This window comes from Rhipicephalus sanguineus, chromosome 1, assembly GCF_013339695.2.
Source record: "Rhipicephalus sanguineus isolate Rsan-2018 chromosome 1, BIME_Rsan_1.4, whole genome shotgun sequence".
Taxonomy (NCBI): Eukaryota; Metazoa; Arthropoda; class Arachnida; order Ixodida; family Ixodidae; genus Rhipicephalus; species Rhipicephalus sanguineus.
In genome coordinates this window covers 114,536,800-114,555,874 of record NC_051176.1, presented here as the reverse complement: position 1 = coordinate 114,555,874, position 19,075 = coordinate 114,536,800, and the positions used below count along the sequence as shown (strand labels likewise).

The 19,075-nt window shown below is 45.0% G+C and overlaps 1 protein-coding gene and 1 long non-coding RNA gene across 2 annotated transcripts in view; one reads left to right on the top strand and one right to left on the bottom strand.

Annotated features, from left to right (window-relative positions):
* The window catches only part of LOC119396442 (QRFP-like peptide receptor), a 281,905-nt gene that overhangs the window by 191,988 nt on the left and 70,842 nt on the right, over positions 1–19,075 (bottom strand). The gene's annotated exons all lie outside the window — the stretch shown is intronic.
* LOC125758613 (uncharacterized) overlaps positions 1,430–19,075 on the top strand; it is a 20,968-nt gene continuing 3,322 nt past the window's right edge. Inside the window, exons 1-2 of the long non-coding RNA XR_007416245.1 lie at positions 1,430–1,867; positions 5,359–6,347. This is a non-coding gene — a long non-coding RNA (uncharacterized LOC125758613). The remainder of the gene's footprint in view (positions 1,868–5,358; positions 6,348–19,075) is intronic.

The following is a 19,075-nucleotide window of genomic DNA, read 5'->3' as shown; positions in this document are numbered from 1 at the left end:
CGAGAGAGTGAGGGGCGTTCGCGCGGGGTTGGACGCTGGGGGAGGGTATGGCTGGCTTCTTCGTCGCTCAATCTCTCCCCCACCGACTGGTCACCCGTCCCTTCCGCGTGAAATTCTTGGAAGCAGGTGCACATACCCGAGACTAATCTGCAGTGGGCAAAGGGGCAGATTTCTTTGCTTTTCTTTCACCCTAAATTTGTTCACAATGTACTCGAAGCGTGGCCGGCCTCAAACGTGTTTCCCACTTTCTTCTGCAAGCATTTTTTTAGGGGCGGGGGGGTGCATGTACGCTCTCACGCATGTGCGTGCAGAGGAGAGAGGGGATGTAAAGATTAGAGAGGAGAAAGTGGTGACAAAGGAGACAGGTAGTGGTGAGAATAGAAGGGGAAGAGCATCAACACGAGTTAGCAGCAACTCACGATTGTGCAGATCGCTACAGGGAGGTTTATTCTGGGAGAAATCGGGTTTAACCCGATTCTCCTGAAACTTGTTCGGGGTGCAAGAATCGGGTAAAATCGGGTTTTACCCGAAAACGAACAACCCTACATATACAGGGTGGGTTTTTTTTAAAAAGAAAGCTTCACTGGCTGCGACCAAGATACAGTTCGCTGCTTTGGCTTGTGGTATACCGAAAAATTTTGGTTGAGAATATATAACATGGATTCGTAAAATGTGGAATTACGCACGTATTGTGTTATGGCTTCAGTTACGATATTGCTGAAACGGCGCTTCGAAAACGTCTACAAGTAAACAGGGTTGTTAAAAAATCTTGCCCCCAAGCGAAACATTCAGAGTTATGACAACGTTTAACAATGGCAGCGCTGACAAATTTGCGAATCTTCGCACGTTTGCAAGCGAGGTTTGTAGATTCCTACGACAGCATGTATGGCAGAAAACATACATTTATTAGTGAAATGGACGTGCATGGTGTTGAACGCACTGGCGATCGGGAACACATCTAACTCGACGGCCGTAAAAACATGTGCCGCAAAGCTGGCATGATAACCGCGCAGACCGGTTATCAAGGCGACGCTTTACCGCGTCTCCTAAAGAGCGACAATACTACCAGAATTATAGCTCGCGTGGTCATCATTTCTGCCCGCCACAGCTAAACTATATCTTCACGATAATCCGCGCGGGCCACCAAATCGCTCAGCAAACGTTGAGCACAGCTAGGCACGCACACACGGCCTCACCGCACTCTCCCTAGCCCCTAGAGCAGGGGATGCACGTTCACCTGCGCCCCCTCCCACCGTACAGCCCTTACAGACACACACAGGGCACGCTTCGCCTCCTCCACCCTGATATTATTCAATAGAGCTTTAACTATGCATGGATGTGTGTTCTATAGCACCAAAACAAAACCGAAACCATTTAGGCGTTCGTGGAGGCTACTTTAATCCAAAGCCGAAGCCATCAATACGAGACAGCCATTTTGGCGTCGTTAGACGGCATTGTTCGTGATCCGTCTCGTTGTGGTCGTTCTTTAGTCCGCCAGAATAATCTGTGTCGTCAGGCGTGATTGCAAGTGATTGTTTTGCGTGACTTTCTTCGTGCTATGCATTCGTGGCGTAGTATCGTATCGTCGGCTCGCTCTTGCCGTGTCTGGCTGATCGTTTTGCGTGACTTTCCTTCCGTGCTATGCATTCGTGGCGTAGTATCGTGTCGTCGGCTCACGCTTGCCGTGACTGGCTGAAGCAGTGTCACTCAGTGTTTGGGAAAAGCAGCCTCCGGACGGAGAAGTCCCTGCAGTAAGCTTCGTTTCGTCGTGAACTTGCCTGAGCAAGATGGCAGCGCATGACGGATCCCAGTGGCACCGACAGACGAAGCCTGTGGACGACGCTCCTACGGTCGTTATAGATTTCAGGTGAGTTCTGCCGGCTTCTGCCTACAACTCTTTTATTCGCTTCACACGTAGCTTTGCCACTTGTCTTTCTGATGTTCCAGTTGCACGGATTTTGCTATCGTGTTTCAATGGCTTGGCAACGACGAAAACCGCACTGGACTATCCAGTAGCGGGTAAAACGGAGTGGTGCGCGCCAATATCGTGTTTCCTTATTCCATACATGGCAGAAAAACATGAAATTGCGAGTTGAAATCTCGGTTGCAAGTCGAGTGTGGTGACACGTAGAGCAACGTTGCACCGATATATATTTGAAGGGTAAGTAAGATCAGCTGATCAAAATCAATCTAATGCACCCGGCCCGAACATGCCTGATATCCAGATCATGATTTTGGCTCGTGAAACTCTAGAATTTAGTGTTTCTTTCCTTTGCTACCCAGACGTTGAAACACGTTTAATACGTATTTATTCGCTGCATATTCGAACTTCTCGCCGTGCGTGCGTGTGTGTGTGTGTGTGTGTGTGTGTGTGTGTGTGTGTGTGTGTGTGTGTGTGTGTGTGTGTGTGTGTGCGTGCGTGCGTGCGTGCGTGCGTGCGCGTGCGTGCGCGCGCGTCCGTGCGTGCGTAACTGCTATAAAACTTTGATGCAATAGCTTTTGTAGCACGGTTTCATTTAATTGAAACAGTGGTGACTTGATCTTATGATGCTAAAAATTATCATGCAACAAAGGTAAATGTGAGTTCACTTCAAAGTTGTAGCTTTTTTTTTTTTGTCCACAAACTGCATACGAGCATAACCTCATCCTCCTGTGATACTTGCTTTGTCTAATGTGGTGTGGTGCTAGTACCTAATAGTAAACACAACACCGGCTAGTAATAATGGCAGTAAACATACTGCTCAAACGCTGTGTTTCGTGGATATTGGATGCCTTTGTTATACCAGCCGTGGTTCAGTTCGTTATTATTTTCAACACAAAGATACAGTCTGCAGTGATGTTGTGGGCAGTGGAAAAAATCCTTTAAAATGGACTTGGAAGCGTTACGCTGCGAAGCCCAAGGACGCGGGTTCTATTCCTGACCCCGGCAGCTGCATTTAGAAGGGGGCGAGATACAGAAACTCCCATGCCCTCTGATTTGTGCACGTTGAAGAACTCCAGGTAGTTGAAATTAATCCGTGATCTCCCACTATGTAGCACCGCTTAATCGCATTGTGCTTTTCGCTCATAAATCTCTAGCAATTATTGCTTCGTCATTATACCTCGAAACACTCGCTGTATCCTATTTGAATTCTATTCGCCATAGTCTGCAATGAATATTTAGCACTTTTTACAGCAGGGTACCTCATTTGACATTCTTTTACAATGCACCTTAATTGTCCCAATTTCGTGCCATAATCAGCTGTTGTTTTTAATATGTATATAAGTCACTTCAGCACTGTTCCTTTTTGTTTGACCGCTTCTCATCACCTCGATTGTTTGAGGTTTGAGGTGATGTTTGTGCTGCACAGTTTGCCCGAGTTTGCTCCCAACCCTCTATACTGGTCAACGCTGGCTGGTGGGTTGTCCTTCCAGACAAACGGAAAAACGAGACCTTTGCCTGTTGATATAGATCTGAAGAAAAAATGGCACATTAGGCCTTTAGAATAGCTGCACCTTCGTGCAGCTGTTCTGAAGCCAGGCACTAGAAGGGCACGCTCACAATGATGCGACAGAAAGAAGGCAGTGAAGGCAAGCCTAGTCTTGTTGTACATTCGCCATATTTCGTGTAGCTGTATACACATTTTGCCGTTTTCTTCGTTAAACTAATAATAACATTTGGCGTTTAACATCCCAAAACCACGATATGATTGAGAGACGCCGTAGTAGAGGGCTCTGGAAATTTCGACTACCTGGGGTTCTTTAACGTGCAGCTAAATCTAAGTACACGGGCCTCAAACATTTACGCCTCCAACGAAAATGCAGCCGCCGAGGCCGGGACTCGATCCCGCGACCTACAGGTCTTCGTTAAAATACTGCTAGTCTAGTGGTTATGGTGCTCTACTGCTGACCCGCAGGTTGCGGGATCGAATCCTGGCCGCCGCGGCCGCATTTTCGATGGAGGCAAAAATGGTTTAGACCCGTGTGCTTAGATTTAGGTGCACGTTAAAGAACTCCAGGTGGTCGAAACTTCCGAAGCCCTCCACTACGGCGTCTCTCATAATCTTATCGTGGTTTTGGGACGTCAAACCCCAACAATTATTATTATTATTAAAATACTGCTGCCATGCTATACAGGGTGATTTTTTTTCAGACAGTACATATCTTTTATAAAAAAGCTCTATGACAGTCACGCTCCAGTAGTACTCTAGTTCGAGGCGGAAATATTCTGCCGCAACAAAAAATGCGTTGACGGGACTAATTAACAAAAACCCGTTAACTAATTTTTATTTATTGACTTGAGGGCAGTTGTTTATATTAGAAATTTGTAGTGCGTGCCGCTTTATGGTATACCCATTTTTCAGAAATCATGAAAGTTTTACGTAACTCAAGATATTTATTGTGAAATTTTAAGGGCTAAATCAAAACTGATCGTGTCCGGCACACAGAAAACGCGGTTTTTCTGTTACATCAGACCGGAGCTGCCCGCGACAAGGGAGTGACGAAACTTGAATGAAGGCGCGTCGTGGTCGTACCTTTTCGTGAAAACTGGCAAGTCATCTAACTTGCGTCAGCGGATCGCCTTACCTTTGCATGTGGCGTTTGGTGCTCATTTGTTTCTTTCGAGTTGCGCGCATCCGAAACGGCAGTAATATCAACCTTTTCTTTCTATGTTTACAGATAAGTACCACACATCGCACCCAAATAATAAGCTGTTTACTTGTGTATTTCTGAATGCTTGCAGATTTTCCTGATCACATTCTGCTTCGGCCCACCTTCATTAAACTATCATCACCTTCTTTTCACGTGTAGCTCCGAGCTTACGTAACAGAGAAGCGACGTTTCCTGCACGTCAGGCGCTATCAGTTTCGATTTCGTCCTTGAAATTCAAGGATGAATATCACGAATTACGTGTAACTTTCGCGATTAAAAAAAATGTGTATGCCATAAATTGGCACGCGATACAACTTTCTAATATAAACAACTACCTCCAGGTCAGGAATTAAAAGTTAACTAATGAGTTTTTGTTAATTAATCTCTTCATTGCCATTTTAGTTGCAGCAAACTATTTCCTTCTTGACATAGAGTGTGTGCGCGAAAACTTCTTGAGCGTGACTATTATACAATTTTGATAAGAAATGTGCGTTCTCTAAAAAAACATCCTTCTAATTGTACGGAGGTCATGCAGCGGAAACAGTTGCAGCTGGCTAAGGGAGTAACAGACCCTCAAAGTACAGCAAAGTTAATTAGTATCCCTGGTTTTGTTCATTGCCATGACACTTCATGGAATCTGGTGTGTGAGCGCTGCCCTTGTCAGATTAAAAGGTGATCGATCTGTCTGTCATCATGTGTTTATTTTTGTGCACTTGACTATTTCAGGTTGCTTCAAGACTGCACATTGAAGCTCTACAGCTGCATTTGACCAGGAAGCCTCCTTGGAAACTTCGTGTCTCGAGGTAGTCAAGACGTGTCCAAGAATTCGGAATAGCCACGCTTAAGGTCTGGCCGTGAGTGGTCTCGAATCAGTGCAACCTGCTGTCCTTTTCGCCAGAATGCCACCTGACCCTGACATGGTCTGGGAACACGACACTGCCAAGCTCATGCACGCAAGCTGTGTCACCTATTGGGGTCCTGTATCTCAGATGACTACATGAGAATCCTGTACTACATGAGAACTACACATGTTGCATGTTTTGCGCTGTATGCCACATAAAATATGTAATGGATGTCGCAAGAAGTGCTTGATGGCTGGCCATTGATTCCTATTCATAAAAACTGACTGCTGGCTATGCTAATGTTTATGCCAGGTCTAGTATATTGCCGCATTTGACAGTAATGAACGATGTTAGCGAAACTATTGCTTTTCATATCTCACTCATTCTGACAGTAATGTGTCTCGCTGTATTTCTGGACGGTGTTTCTGTATTTCAGTTCTGTACAGAACTCTCCATACCACCGGTAAATATATATATTTATATATATCATACCTTATATATATAAGGTACTTGACACACGACGTACGTTTTAGCATTAGCATAGTGCTAAAACGTACGTCGTGTGTCAAATGCCTTCCTACAGTATCAGGACCTTCGTGATCTTTCTGTAGCTCTTATATTTAAGGGTCATTCCATGCCAAGTGTCCCAGACGTGGTGCTCGCACATCGCAGCTTTTGCTGATAAAATTTGTGCCTTTTTCCTGTACCACATGGAGTATTGTGGCAAAACATTCTTGCTCGAAAAAATTTTTGACGGTCCTGGCACCCCCTCGAATTTCGCTTCTATTTATTAAACTGTACCTAATAGAAAAATGTGTATAAAATCTACTTTTGTGTGTTGAGCTTCTAAACTGCGCTTGCGCTGTCGCAGAGGTTCTGTTTAGTTGTCCCATTCATTATTTCCTAATTTTTATGTTTCACTACCAGCTACGTAGCTTCAAAAACTACAAAAATCTTCAAAGTTCGTGAATTTTTCTTGAGCTATCTGGAACTCACCCTAACCAATATTAATAATAGCCTGATTTCCAGGAAAGTGTATTTTAGTACAGAAATGTTTAGGGGTAAAATAGACTTCAGATCTTTCCGAAAAAAAATTGTGAAATTAGAGAAAATGTACGATTTGTTGCATGTTTGACCATATTTTTCATACTGATGCGGTCAAAGTAAAAATCCTCGTCATGCGGCGTTTGATAAAAGACTTCATCGTTAAGTAATGAAAAAAGTCTTATCAAATCATTTTTTTCTTTTAAGGAAGAAAATAATTTTTGAATTTGGCCCTCCGAACGCGCAGTGCATTTCATTTTGTTGCCACTTCGCCGCAAAGCACGTGGTAGCCCTTGCAGCTGACACTCGTCACAGGCAACGGCCAGATGCGAGATGTATGTCAGTGGCTCGTGAGTGGTCGAAAGTCTTGTCACGTTGATGTCAGGGCGACGAGTAATGAATTTCGCGTTACAATGTGAGCTTGCTTGGCGGGCCCAATGGGAAGTATGGACGCCCGAGAGCAGCCTATGGCGTCGTTGGCACATTGTGCTAGAGGCCGTCTGTACAACATGTATACCCTGAGAAAGAAGTGTGTACAGTGTGCATTATTTCTTTCAGTATGTGTATGCTAGTTGTGCAGACGTCCCTCTAGGACATAGTGCCAACGACTCCACATGCTGCTCTCGGGCGTCCATATTTCCCATTGGGCCCGCCTAGCAAATGCTCATTGTAACGCAAATTCATTACTCGTCGCCCTGACAGCGCGACAAGACTTTCGACCACTCACGAGCCGCTGACATACATCTCGCATCTGGCCGCTGCCTGTGACGAGTGTCAGCTGTAAGGGCGACCACGTGCTTTGCGGCGAAGTGGCAGCAAAATGAAATGCACTGCGCGATCGGAGGGCCAAATTCAAAAATTATTTTCTTCCTTAAAACAAAAAAAATGATTTGATTAGACTTTCTTCGTTACTTAACGATGAAGTCTTCTATCAAACGCCACATGACGAGGATTTTTACTTTGACCGCATCAGTATGAAAAATACGGTCAAACATGTGACAAATCGTACATTTTCTCAAATATCACAATTTTTTCGGAAAGATTTGAAGTCTATTTTACCCCTAAACATTTCTGTACTAAAATACACTTTCCTGGAAATCAGGCTATGATTAATATTGGTTAGGGTGAGTTGCAAATAGCTCAAGAAAAATTCACGAACATTGAAGATTTTTGTAGTTTTTGAAGCTACGTAGCTGGTAGTGAAACACAAAAAAAATCGGAAATAATGAATGGGACAACTAAACAGAACCTCTGTGATAGCGCAAGCGCGGTTTCGTAGCTCAACACACAAAAATAGATTTTATACACATTTTCTATTAGGTACAGTTTAATAAATAGAAGCGAATTTCGAGGGGGTGCCATGATTGTCAAAATTTTTTTCGACCAAAAGTGTTTTGCCACAATACTCCATGTGGCACAGGAAAAAGGCACAAATTTTATCAGCAAAATCTGTGATGTGCGAGCGCCACGTCTGGGACACTTGGCATGGAATGACACACACACACACACACACACACACACACACACACACACACACACACATATATATATATATATATATATATATATTGAGAGAGCGTAGGCATCGGCAAGTTGGTAATTGATGTTTGACTTTTTGAGCGCGCAAAAGAACAGGGACGAAAAACGACGCAGACACAGCGCTGACTTCCAACATATGCTTTATTTTCTACAGTGGTACATATATATATAGACAACAAAAAGCAACGCACGCAGGTGCATTGTACAGGAAGGCTTCATGTAAAACCACAAATAAGTATGCATGATAAGCAATCAAACAACCTGATACCGGATTTCTTTCTTCTTTAAGAGATCAAGCGGTCATTCCCGACTACCACTATCGTCTAGTCACCCTGTGGGCCTTGCTTAGAAAGTCTAGTTCTTTTTGGATAGGTCAATTGAAGGTGCACTAATGCACATGTCTCCCAAACTTGCAATCTTCGCCGCTTCAATTATCTCGCGTGTTGTTTGTGCCTGGCTCCTTCCTGTCGCAGTGCACTGCGAATACGTGTGATCGCACCCACACTTCCTGCAGTGGAAAGCCACATGTCCCACACCTCCAGTTCGCACGTTATTTGCGTGCTCACGCAGCCTGTCATTGGCACACCGTCCCGTCTGCCCTATGTATTTCTTGCCACAGGACAGCAGTAACTCATAAACGATGTTGTTCTCACATTTAACAAAGCTTTCTTTGTGCTTTTTTTGGCACCTGGGTTTTTCAGAACCACTGTAGGAGGCCTTGCACAGATTATAAAGCTTGTTTGGTGCTGAAAGGACGACTCTTACGTTGGCGTTGTTTCCTATCTTTTTCAGCCTATGTGAGACATCGTGAAGGTACGGTATGACGGCGCATTTCTGCTTGACAGGCTCCGTTTCTGGTGAAGCCTGCTCCTCACCCTCGCGAGCATGTTTGACAGTCTTGAGAAGACCCTCCGCCACAGATGTGACGACATACTGAGGAAACCCCGCCTTTTTCAGGCAGTCAGCTTGCGCCTGGAAACTACACGAACACTTGTGAGGACATGAGCGGCGAAGCGCATTCATTAGGGTTAATTTTGCAATACCCCTTTTAACTAGCTTGGAGTGGCCCGAAGAAAACGGCAGAAGCGGCTTATTGGCCCTAGGCTCGTACGACCAGCAGACCTGGTCTCGCTCGAAGAACATTCGTAAGTCAAGAAAACGCAAGGCGTTGTTTTGCGGCATTTCATGCGTGACTGCGAGCGGTTGCAGGAAACGCGTGAACAGATCAAGTACGTTTGAAGAATCATTGCCAAATTCGCCTGGACTTGATTCTAGAAAGACAACGTAGTCGTCTACATATCTAAACACCTTCTTTACATTTGTGCCTGTTACTAGAAACTAGAAACAGAGCTAACAGGCACAAATGTAAAGAAGGTGTTTAGATATGTAGACGACTACGTTGTCTTTCTAGAATCAAGTCCAGGCGAATTTGGCAATGATTCTTCAAACGTACTTGATCTGTTCACGCGTTTCCTGCAACCGCTCGCAGTCACGCATGAAATGCCGCAAAACAACGCCTTGCGTTTTCTTGACTTACGAATGTTCTTCGAGCGAGACCAGGTCTGCTGGTCGTACGAGCCTAGGGCCAATAAGCCGCTTCTGCCGTTTTCTTCGGGCCACTCCAAGCTAGTTAAAAGGGGTATTGCAAAATTAACCCTAATGAATGCGCTTCGCCGCTCATGTCCTCACAAGTGTTCGTGTAGTTTCCAGGCGCAAGCTGACTGCCTGAAAAAGGCGGGGTTTCCTCAGTATGTCGTCACATCTGTGGCGGAGGGTCTTCTCAAGACTGTCAAACATGCTCGCGAGGGTGAGGAGCAGGCTTCACCAGAAACGGAGCCTGTCAAGCAGAAATGCGCCGTCATACCGTACCTTCACGATGTCTCACATAGGCTGAAAAAGATAGGAAACAACGCCAACGTAAGAGTCGTCCTTTCAGCACCAAACAAGCTTTATAATCTGTGCAAGGCCTCCTACAGTGGTTCTGAAAAACCCAGGTGCCAAAAAAAGCACAAAGAAAGCTTTGTTAAATGTGAGAACAACATCGTTTATGAGTTACTGCTGTCCTGTGGCAAGAAATACATAGGGCAGACGGGACGGTGTGCCAATGACAGGCTGCGTGAGCACGCAAATAACGTGCGAACTGGAGGTGTGGGACATGTGGCTTTCCACTGCAGGAAGTGTGGGTGCGATCACATGTATTCGCAGTGCACTGCGACAGGAAGGAGCCAGGCACAAACAACACGCGAGATAATTGAAGCGGCGAAGATTGCAAGTTTGGGAGACATGTGCATTAGTGCACCTTCAATTGACCTATCCAAAAAGAACTAGACTTTCTAAGCAAGGCCCACAGGGTGACTAGACGATAGTGGTAGTCAGGAATGACCGCTTGATCTCTTAAAGAAGAAAAAAATCCGGTATCAGGTTGTTTGATTGCTTATCATGCATACTTATTTGTGGTTTTACATGAAGCCTTCCTGTACAATGCACCTGCGTGCGTTGCTTTTTGTTGTCTATATATATATATGTACCACTGTAGAAAATAAAGCATATGTTGGAAGTCAGCGCTGTGTCCGCGTCGTTTTTCGTCCCTGTTCTTTTGCGCGCTCAAAAATGTCAAACAAACACGCACACACAGATATATATATATATATATATATATATATATATATATATATATATATATATATATATATATATATATAAATGCTTAACAATTGTGGTGACGTGGCTAAGGACTACGCATTATTCGCAGGATGTTGTGCCTATAGTTTAGGTGCTTACTGATAAAACAGTAGGTTGTCATTACAATGTGAACATGTATGAAATGGCATGAAGTGTTTAAAACCGATTCAAAGAATAATTTTACGAATCGCAGAAATTTCAGTTTGTTTATAGGATGAAGGCATGCAGACGTGAAAGAGAAGACACAGACAAACCAAACGCTAGCGTTTGAGCTGTCCGCATCTCTTCTGTTTCCGTGTTGCATGGCTTACTTTCTTCTAGAATCAACATTTTTTGTTGTTTTACGCGAGCGGAAATTGTTCTGAGACTCATCTATATAAACTTCGAGTAGTATTTTATTTCCCCCAGAGGAATCGAGTGCAGCACTGTAAAGTTGCTACAAAAACTTGTTGCGGCTGTCATGCATCCACCACAGTGTTCCTGTTTGAGTAAACCCGGTGGAAGTGCCTTGTTGAGTAACAAGAGGTAGCGGCACCAACTTTCGTCGATTGTCAGATAAAAACCCTAATGGTGTTCGCTCTGATTTGAAGTTCTTTTGAAATTCTTGATCAATCTCTATAAAACTTGTTTAGTTTATGTGTATTTGTACGCTGATTTTGAAAATGCAAATATTTTTCTACTATTATATGTCGTGTTAAGTATATCAAACATTTCATGTGCCATGTTAGGCCTGCACGAGTTACAAAGTAAGCATATCACAATAATATGAAATGGGAACTGTATGCAACATAACCAGAATGCATGTCCTAAACCCACTTAACAATAGTCATAGTATGCTGAACATTGACCAGTAAGTGTATGTCTAGCTGGTGATTCGCTCACGAGAGTTCAATATTACGTAACTTTTAACTCAAATGGGTTTAAAACGCGAGTTCGTATGTGGGCTAGTGGGTTCATGAACATTATGCCAGAACAGCGCAGTAAACTCCTTTAAAACTATTGCATACAGTTTTTATCCCCTAACTATAGCGATATGTCGATTTACTTTGTAACTCCAAGTTTGGAAAGGCTTGCTCATCAAGACACATGAAATTTTTATGTGTAAAAACTGCGTTTTCTTCCAGATAATTGCATATTTGAAATCGCCACATAAGTAAACCTAAACTCAGCAAGTTTCATCAATATCGACCAAGAAGAAAAATAAACGCATTATTTGTTGCAGAGTGTCTCATTGAGTACCACGAAGTGGTCACACTGACTCTTGCCAGGGGAGTCATGTACACCACTGTCCTTAAGGACAACGGAGTCAAAGGAACGCTCCAGTGGGGGTCAGCGTTACCATGGCAAAGGGGTCACCCTGACTACCTAGAGGTACTAGCGGGAAATAAAAGGTAGTCACGTAGACTCCTGCGTTGGGAGTAACGTAGACTCTCTGCTTGTGAAGAAGGGAGTCGTTGGTCTGAAGAACGAAGGGAGTCGTTTGACACCCCAAATTGTGAAGAAGGGAGTCGTTGGTCTGAAGAACGAAGGGAGTCGTTTGACACCCCAAAAGGTCATCATATGTGTAGCGAGGCGATTACCACCCAAAGGTAGTCAGTACAGACACCCTTTTTTTTAAGAGTGTAGTTGGAGTCGTGTCTTGTAAAACAGGTTTCGCATCTCATTTTATACCCCAGAAATGCGAATCTTTTATGAAAAAATACAAATTAAACGGATAGTGACAATAATATTACCACCTTCGGACGTCACAAAGCGATGACAGTATTTTAATTGGACACATTGTCCTGTTTACAGCACGCATTGGCCACAACTGTGAGACCGACCTAGCCAGAGTGGACAGCTATATGGCGGCAAACGCACAGCGGCGTTCGACGCATCTAACGTTCGGCGCCATGCCGCCACGTTATTATCTGGCGCGTGGAGTTCGGCGTCCAATTTCGCGCCGCGTCGCACCCCTTGCTCGAAGCCGTCATTCATGGCGAGTGTAAACACGCATCTGGGTTGTTCGCTCTCAACGCAGACTCACGTTGCACGCTAGCCGTATCCGAAGCCTAGGGGCGCCAGAGGACGAAGTATACCCGGCAAAGGCGGTGGTGGCCAATAGGAATTCTCGTGTTGGCCTATGTGCCCAATCTCGTAGCTGTCGCAGATGTGAAGGCGAACTCGCATGGGTTTATTCGGAATACGAAGATCTCGCGAACGAACTTCTCCATATTGATGGCAGAACAACGAGACAAAAGCCTCGCAGCGTCGAAGACGGAAGTACCGTTGTCCACAGATCGTGTACGTCCAAGCTTTGCGCTATTCGAGCTGGTCAGAATGCGGCGCATATCGATAGAACTGAGTGGCCTGCTCGGCATATCATCATGTTCGTGTAACTCTGTCAGTGCACCCAAAAACGCAACATTTTTATTGACTTCGTCGATCCGCTGGTAATTTGAATTCGTCTAACATATTACATATATGTCCTTCCTTCTTAACGTAAAAAACGACCATTCTCGTTACACTGGTCAAGTGTCCCGGTAGTTCCAATACCTTAGTTTTGTTTTCTTGTTTCCAGTGGACTGTGCTGAGAAATCAGGTGGGAAATTGAAATCACCGACACGCATGCCAACCCGACCCTCTCACAGCATTTTGTGTCGAAGCCTTATTATTTCGTTTTTCTTGTCGGTGTCTGTGCATTTATAAAATTTTATAACGCGAGCGATGCTCTACGTCGCGTAATTTGAAGGTTGTGGCTTCGGATCCCACCGACGGAAAGAGTGTTTTCTTCCACTTCAATTCATTTCAGTTTGCGTCATAATTACTACACTACACTTAAAGACAACAATAAACGTCCCCTATGCTTTCCTTGACCTAATTATTTGTTGGATTCGTTTGTTCTGCCTAACAAAGACACGAGCCCCTCAAAAAAGTTCTTCTTTCGCTGGGCCACGTGTGCAGTACGATAATGACAATAACGAAAAAGAAGCCCCTGGCACGCGTCTATGTTTATGCTGCTCTTGATCAGTGCTTCTCGCCCCTGTGTTTTTTACGTTGCGACAATATGGCGCACATACGGCGTAGCCGTTCTTGATTCATGAAAGCGTGCCTGCCTAAATGCGTGCGTAGGCACAAGACGCGTCTTGTTATCGTCTACACGCGCATTGCGAGTGCACGTGTGTGCCGACGAAAATAAGTTTCGAGAGCACGGTTACCGAAAAAAAAAAAAGAATTGGTACTGGCAGGCTAGACATGCACAGCACTATCTCATGTCGCAAGGCACGTGTGGCGTTCTCTTTTGACAGTGCAGCTGGCCACCCTGCGCTGCTCGACCGTCGTCATAATACTAAAATTGCCACCAGTGCAACCGTGACCTTTGAGGAGGCTCTGCAACACTTTTCAGCATGGTCGGAAGACGATGCCGATCGGTAGTCGAGGCTCCGGAGAGCACGCGAGCCAAACATTATAGCGCAGCACGCGGCCTGGAAGTTACAATAACTCTCAAAGTCAGCTGGAAATCGTTCCTTCTTCTTTCTACAAATGTTGCCATATACCCAAATGACCATGCCATATACCCAAATTCACGGCCATTGGCTGAAATGAACATCGTGAGCTGCATAGTTACCGTGGTCGCCGCGGGATGCCGCTACGTGCCCGCGCGCACGCTCGCGATCACGCTGAAAGTAAGCTGCGCGTTCGAAGAAAAAAAAAAAGTGCTCAAGGTCTTGACTGGCGCGTGACATAGTTTCTTTCGCCCGTGCTGTCCTTCCCTGCTTAGCTTCCAGCGCGCTCGTCAGAACGACAGAAGAGAGAAGCGATTACAGCGTGCGACAGATTTCTGTAACTCCGCTCGTACTTGGCGGATTCTAAAATATTTTGCGGCGGTCGATTCGTGAGGCCATAATCTCCTTCAATGAAACCATTCGATGGTTACTTGGAAAAGTATTGCAGGGCCCCTTTAAACTATTGCTTGCGAGGGTACACACGCTGATAATCAAGCGTACCTACACTAGTGGAAGCTCATAAAAAATGGTAAACCTTGCAGCAGCCACGTAAATACCCTGGTTGAAAGTATTTTCATTTTCTCACATACTGCTCCTTTCGCTACATATACATATACATACCTGACAGCGTGGCTTTACTATCCGCATGCACGTGCCGCATTTATGCGACCCCTAAATTGTTGATTGCTCATTCTTTTAATGTATTCTAAGCGAACCAGCTCGATCCTAAGTAATGCTTACAAGGGGCCTTTTAAAAAAAGGACGCCATATCGAAACTACTAAATACGACAGAAAAACGCTCTATACATGTAGAATATTGTGGCGTCTGTCGAAGTCTCGCAACACTGGGCGAGGCTCGTAATATTTGAAGTCTAAATTCTCAACCATCGCTGTATACGGTGTTGTAATATTTGCGAAACTGCTTACTGACTGCTCTGTGGACCCATTTAAATCTTATCTACGCACAGTACCAAAAGGTTTGCACCATTCATTTATTGTTTACTCTAATTTGTACGGCTTACGACACCTTGTATGATATTTATATGGAAATATAAATCAATAAATGAATCTGTCATTTACTTAAGGTGGACAGAAACTACCATAGGCCCTTAGTGATAGCTCACAGATCAAGCAGGAAAAAATGCAATAAAGTCACAGTTTCGCTGCAAGGGCGAAGCCATGAGTACGATAGCAAGAAATTGGAGGTCACTCGAAGAACGGCAAGCAGCTCAAAACTTGCGGCGCGTCGCTGTGAATTACAAGGACTCTCGAAAACAACGCACAGGTATACACAGGACAAGCGCGAACTGACAACTATCACAGTTGTTACGTCTTTGTGCTTGAGCAGCGCGCTGCAAGTGTCGACTATGCAGAACCCGACGCTCTTAGATATTTCTTTTTCTTTTAGAATGCGGCGCGTGGAGTGACCCCTCTGCGTCTCCTGCCAATCGGTGGCGCCTGACGCAAGGTGTGCCCGGCGTTTTTTTTTTCGTTTCACATCGCGAGTGGGTACAGAAAGGGGCCCACTTTTTCGTGCGCGTGTCAAGGACAGTTTTCAACTTGAAATGTAGGAGCGTTGCGTGGTAGAGAAACACGCCCAAGCTCTCCCGAGATTTGGTGTACCGCCAGCAGTAAATTGTGTGTATAAATAGCTCGCCGTTATTTTGCCGTCGGATGCATGGCGCGTGATAGAGTTGTCTAACGCAGCGGGCTGTGGAGCGAGGGGTCGCTGGTTCGAATCCCCGGTTGAGTGCTTTCTTATTATTTATTTTTCTTCGTGCCTTTATATATATATACATACATATACATGTACGGGATATGACGGCGACGGCAAAAATCCGCCGAGCGTGTCCATATAATGCTATCGCAATAAAAACATTTGCGTAGCTTGCACGAGAGGCTCAGTGCTAAAGAGACGGCGCTGCTGGTGGGCACCTATGTAGTCCTGTTTTGTTGTTTCGCTAAGTCTTGCAAATTTTCTCTTTCTTTCTCCGTCTCTTTTCTCTCTGTTTTTTCTGTTTATTTTAGTTTATTTATTTCCCCTCTCTCTCTATGTGTTTAACTTGCTTATATATATATATATATTATAATATTTCTCACTGGCTTCCCCGTTCTTTCTGTCCCTTTCTCTCCCTATCTCTAACTCGATTTCTTTCTCTTTCTTTCTATGTCATGCTTACTCTCTTCTCCTCCTCACCATCACATCTCTTCTCTTTCCCCCCCCTTGCGACACTACACTATTCAAGACCGTGCTATGCTCTGCTAGCGTGCCTGGTTAGCCGAGTGGTTAGGACGCTTGCTTTAGGATCGAGGGTACGCTGGTTCGAGGCCTGCCACGTGAATAATTTTTTTACGCCGGAAAATTTGTCTCTTTCTCTTTCTTTATATATATCTCTCTGTACTCATTGTCTCTTTTTTTTATTTGCGACATAGATGCCCATAAGGCGTAATATTCTTGTGTACATTGTAATAAATGTGCGCCGTTAGGGCGGTGTGTGTATGAAGTGAAGAAGTGTCTTGTGGAATGTGCTGTCATGTATCCATCGGTCATAACTGTTTGGGTCACTGTAGCCCTACTCGTTCTCTCACCCATGAAGGTTATCACAGGCCACGCCGGAGAAATCGGCGCACGTTCTCCGGGAGCGAAGTAGAAGAGGACGAAGATGAAGCAGAGGATGTAGAGAGCGCGTGCCGGTTCACGATGATGGTCATTTCTGTTTCCGGCAGACAAATTACGGCGAGCTGCAACTGCTTCGCTGTTACAAAATAGCATATCAGTGTGATTTCGTCGACAATCATATAAAGGCAGTGACAGTAATCTAGTAGTGTTAGAACAAGATCTGGTGTCATTCCTAGTGAAGCGATGATTATGCAGTTGACAAAGACAAATGTTGTGTACTATTTGCTGAGAGGTATGGAGAATTGAGTTCTCACGATAGTCTTCAAACAGAGCCAAGATAGAGAAGACCCCGCATTACAATGCGCATAGTGTGAGCAGAGAAGGTTTTTTTTTTTTTTTTTTCACAACGGGAACATCGAGATCATTGGTTTTCACAGACCTCGCATAACGATACAGAATAAACAGAATAAGCAAATGAACGCCTGGCAGTATTCAAGGAGAGATTATCATTCTTGCCCAATTCAGAAAAGGAAAACAAATTAGACTGTAGGATGCGAGTCATCAACAGTATGAATCTTGCTAATTATGTTGATGCCGTGGCTCATAAAAGAAGATACTAACACCTATTAATAATTTGGCTATATGACGTGCGCGGTAAGTACGTGGCGTCCGCTCTTAGGGTGAACACGGCTCAGCGTAGCTGCGCTCCGTGGAGCGCCATTGCAGCCGGCGCGGCCGCACATCGCAGCTTAGCGGCACATGCGCAGAGGGACCCGTAGGGTAACTTCGCGTTGTCTGCTAAGCGCTGGAGCGCGCCGCTATAGTAGCCGGCATGTCCGTGGCGCCGCTCTTGCTTGACTGTAGTACAGCAAGAGCATGCAGCGTGCTCGTGTGCGCCTGTGCGCCTGTGCCGCTTTGATTCGATGCGCAGCCGCGCCGAATGCAATGGCGCTCCGCGGAGCGCGGCCACGCTGACCGTGTTCACCCTGAGTGGACGCCACTGTAGCACGCTATGTACTGCAGCTCAGCGCTCGCTGTAACGCGATAGCCGCGGCCAGTGCTCGAAACCATGACCTAGCAGAAGTAGCTTCTGAGCTACCAAAACCGGGTAGGTAAGAAAGAAATAAAAGCAAAGAGAGGAAGGAACAGTCCGTGGAACCTCGAGTCAATGACTTCGCTAAGCAGTGGATCAATCGCGGCCTTCTTTCACTTTGCTCTCTGCGGGGAAGCCGTGGCGATTTTTCCCCTCTGAGGGACTATACATCACTCCTGTCCCACGGGCTCTCCCGACAGGCTTAAACACGGTTGCGCACACCTGTCGGACGAGCGTCAGCCTTCCTGTCGAGTGAGTCGACGAGCGAGTAGAACTTTTCTCCAGGGAATCGGCATCAGTGAAGGCAATGTTCGTTTTTCGGCTAAGCTACGCGAAATGCTCTCTCTGACTTTCTAAAAAAAAAAAAAAAAAAAAAGTGGCGTTCCTATACGGCTGGCGCACCCACGAGCTCAGCGCAATTCTCTATACATTTCACTCTATCGCATGGTTGCCCACGCTGCCTCCACATTCGTGCGATTCTACGGTTGCTCCTCCGCCACACCTGTGCACACCTCTAACCCATGCCGCAGTGCTGCTTCTCCGCTTTGTCTGTGTAATCCGCAATTGCTTGATTACCTCTTTTTTATTGTTAAGGTGAGTGTACGTTAGGAGATGCTGTTGCCTCATATATATATATATATATATATATATATATATATATATATATATATATATATATATTTCACATCTCAACTTACAAGTCTAGACTACGCAGCTAAAATGCGATGCGGTATACATATTGTGCCATTTAGTGAGCTAACATATCTTCTATGCGTTTGCTGAAACTTATGGCATCCTAAATTTAATAAAAACGACTTCGCCGTTGTTGCTCATTGGCATAACTTTGCTGCTTTTGTCAAGTGGAATAAGTTTATCGCTCAACAGATCGAGCTGCTGTTTTACGGGATAGCGACGCAATTCATTGCGCTGAAAACTTCATATGCGCTACTTGCATGAAGGGCGACCACACTGCAGTTACCAAGGCACAATTTAATTGCTTTTATATTATCCCAAATGGTTGACATATTTTAGCGTTTCCAGCGCTGTCCAGAGTTACTTCTAATAGATATTTCTTTAAGGCTGACGTTTATCCGTAGCACTATTCTTGGATGTAAAAGAGCATACGACAACGTTCTCC